Source organism: Mandrillus leucophaeus, unplaced genomic scaffold (genome assembly GCF_000951045.1).
Source record: "Mandrillus leucophaeus isolate KB7577 unplaced genomic scaffold, Mleu.le_1.0 Scaffold45, whole genome shotgun sequence".
In the NCBI taxonomy this organism is placed as follows: domain Eukaryota; kingdom Metazoa; phylum Chordata; class Mammalia; order Primates; family Cercopithecidae; genus Mandrillus; species Mandrillus leucophaeus.
The window spans coordinates 4,033,447-4,037,152 of NW_012104809.1; the positions used below are offsets into that span (position 1 = coordinate 4,033,447).

The following is a 3,706-nucleotide window of genomic DNA, read 5'->3' on the forward strand; positions in this document are numbered from 1 at the left end:
GTACCTTTCCATTTGCCCTAACCACAAAAACTGAAAGGAATGAAATATAAAACGGAATGTGTCTAACTTAATTTTGTTTTGAGAAAAGAGATTTTTGTAAATAATCAATCCACCCCAATATACAGAAATTTTCTAGTAATCGTCTAAAACTTCAGTTTTGAGAAGTATGCAGTTTGATTTCTAAAACGCAACATCTATTACTACAACCAGTCACCTGCTTAATCAGCATATTGTGAAGATTGTTAACGTTTCACTGATTAAGTAAAAAATTGCCCCCAATTCTATTTTATCCATAGCAATATTTAATATAGTGTTACTTTAGAAGCATACTTGTACATAATAATTTCTCTACTTGCCAAAACTATTTCAGTTATCAGTGACAAAAGTAACACAATGCAACTTGACTAACAAAGCTTGAAAATTTGTCTATTCCCTAGAAATGACTTCAAGCACAAAAGAATCTAATGTCTTAAATGGTCATTTCGGAGCCTTGTATCAATCTGTAACTCCCTCTGAAAAATGGTTTTATTTTGCAACTATCATTCTTCCTTGCTACCATGCTATATAGCCACTTAGTAGTTCAAGGGTCTTTTTTTGTGTGTTATAGAGGAAGTTACTGTGCCTTTTTCCATGGACTCTACCTAATATGTTTCAGGGAATAATCTTATTGGCCCATCTTGTGGATGTAGAGTTCTAATGGGCTCCCTCTGAGTTCTAAGCCCACCTTTTTGTTGAGAGATGAGGCATTTGTTATTGATGATTCCATCTATATTGAGTTATGAGGAGACTTCTTAAACAAAGAAAACCAGATCACCACCAGTAACAACACTACCAAGCAAACAAAACCAAGAACTAGGAAAATGAGGAAAAAAAGTCCGACTGAGTGAAAATTATGTTGGTTAACTCTTATAATGATTGTCATATACAGCAATACAATAACCTGTAGTAACTAGATTTCAGTTATAAGGTATTTGTGATATTGCTATGATGAAGTCAACTAAGTTTGCCATTTTATGTCAAAAAAATAAAATAACAAAAAAATTGCTAAGTAAACTAAATGATAAAATCCCCTTGCCCCAATACAATGCAATGCTCTCAGACAGAGCGGACAAACAGAAAGAAAGATATCATGGAAGTTATTTATACCTAGGTTGAAATATTGACTTAGTCACTTACTATCTTGATGGATTTGAACAAGTTCTAATTCTCCAGAAGATATTTTGGAACTTGTAATTGGAAACATATAGTATTAGCCTTTTTTTTTTTTTTTTTTTTTTTTGAGACGGAGTCTCGCTCTGCCGCCCAGGCTGGAGTGCAGTGGCGCGATCTCAGCTCACTGCAAGCTCCGCCTCCCGGGTTCACGCCATTCTCCTGCCTCAGCCTCCCGAGTAGTTGGAACTACAGGCGCCCGCCACCGCGCCCGGCTAGTTTTTTGTATTTTTTAGTAGAGACGGGGTTTCACCGTGTTAGCCAGGATGGTCTCGATCTCCTGACCTCGTGATCCACCCGTCTCGGCCTCCCAAAGTGCTGGAATTACAGGCTTGAGCCACCGCGCCCGGCCTAGTAGTAGCCTTTTAAAGCAGCAGTCCCCAATCTTTTTGGCACCAGAGACTGGTTTCATTGAAGGCAGTTTTCCACAGATGGGCAGAGGGGATGTTTAAGGGATGATTAAAATGCATTACATTTATTGCACACTTTATAACTATTATTATTACATTGTAATATATAATGAAATAATTATGTGATGCACCATAATGTAGAATCAGTAGGAGCCCTGAGCTTGTTTTCCAGCAACTAGAAGGTCCCATCTGGGGATGATGGGAGGGAGTGACAGATTACCGGGCATTAGATTATCATAAGGAGCATGCACCTAGATCCTTCACATGTGTAGTTCACAGTAACGTTTGAGTTACCATGAGGTTCTAAGGCGACCGCTGATCTTAACAGGAGTTAGTGTTCAGGTGGTAATGCAAGCAATGAGGAGTGGCTGTAAATATAGATAATGCTTTGCTCACTCATCTGCCATTTACCTCCTGTTGTGCATACTGGTTCCTAACTGGCTGTAGACTGGTTCCAAACTATGGCCTGGGGTTTGGGGTCCCTTGTTTTGAAGTGCTGTATATTGAAAATGTTTATGTAACCTTGCAGGCTATTAGAAGATACTTCGTGAACAAGCCATGAAATATGATGCTCTCTACAACTTTTCAGTTGCAGAGAATAAGGATTTACGTCAAGGGTGTCCAATCTTTTGGCTTCCCTTGGCCACATTGGAACAAGAAGAATTATCTTGGGCCACACATAAAATACACTAATACTAACAAAAACTGAAGAGCTTAAAAAATAATTCACATTAAAAAAATCTCATATTGTTTTAAGAAAGTTCACGAATTTCTGCTGGGTCACATTCAAAGCTGTCCTGGGTCACATGCAGCCCGTGAGTTGCAGGTTGAAAAGCTTGATTTACATTCTTATAATATGTCATGCAATTTTATTAAATTATTTTAATTGTCTGGCAAAGTTATATCACAAGGTATTAATTTCTTGAATTTTATGTATTTTATTTCCATCAGCTTTCTTTCTAGTACCTGAAGCAATACAGAAGGAGTACTTAAAAGTTCAAATAAAGTAATTGAACAAAGTGTAATATAAATGCATATTTTTAGAGGAAATATTTCATCACCTAAAGACATGATAAGACATGGAATGAGAAGGAGAAATAAATTAACCCCACCATCCAACAGTGAAAGAAAAAACACAGAACATGAGGAGGACCAGAAAACAATGTAAAAAGAGTTGAAAGGAGTCACTGCTGAGCTATTTTAGATTCTACACCCTCTATCCAGCCATGAACCTATCAGCGATCATGCCTGACTATTGCATACCCCATCAGACAACCTAATGTGGACAAGGAGGTAGTATCGGGAAGCCTATTCCTCTAAAGGACATGGAACTGAGTAGATGTAACTGACACTTCACTATTGATATATAGCCTATTAAGATCTACCTTGAGTCATATACATTTGACACTGTTGTTTTCATCACATAATTCATATCTTCACTAATTTTGTCTGTGTATAACATTGTCAAAGGGCTAAAACTATAGTAATGAGTACATTCTTAATGAGCTTTTCTTTAACTACCATACATTTGTAAAATTTTGTCTCATTTTATGTTCTAAAATTGTCACAGCAAAGTGATCAAGGAAGCTGGATATTTGACTATATTTTCTTCTCAGTAAGATTGCTATATTTCTTCTATATAAAGTAAATAAACCCTTGAAACATGAATGAAGTAATGGTTCAATAAACAAATTAAATATGATAGGACTTTATTTGTTAGTGCTTTACATATTTATATTTTACATCACTGGTCTACAAATTACCTATGCTGAAACTTCAGACTCATTTATTATTTGGGAGTATTTAGCAAAAGAATTATCCTACCTGAATATGGCACAGAAATCCACAAAACACCCCTGGGATATAAATTCTAATTCAGTAATCCACAATACCTTCAGTATGGCAAGTCTTAAATATGTCCTGTGTTATATTAACAAATATTATATGTAATAGGCTAATATTAAATTCACATAGTGTTGTAAGAATTTGAAAAACAAAAGTTTTTGAAGAACCTATAAAGTTTATGTTTTCTGGCAACACAAGTACTAGGTTTAAAATGTTACTCCAAAAGAAAAGATTTTTCATTA

The 3,706-nt window shown here is 35.8% G+C and overlaps 1 long non-coding RNA gene across 1 annotated transcript; it reads left to right on the top strand.

Annotated features, from left to right (window-relative positions):
- Window positions 1-785: 785 nt before the first annotated feature.
- On the top strand, window positions 786-3,331 carry LOC105549648. The gene is made up of 2 exons (XR_001007588.1): window positions 786-894; window positions 2,583-3,331. It is a non-coding gene; the product is annotated as an uncharacterized LOC105549648 (long non-coding RNA).
- Window positions 3,332-3,706: the final 375 nt, after the last annotated feature.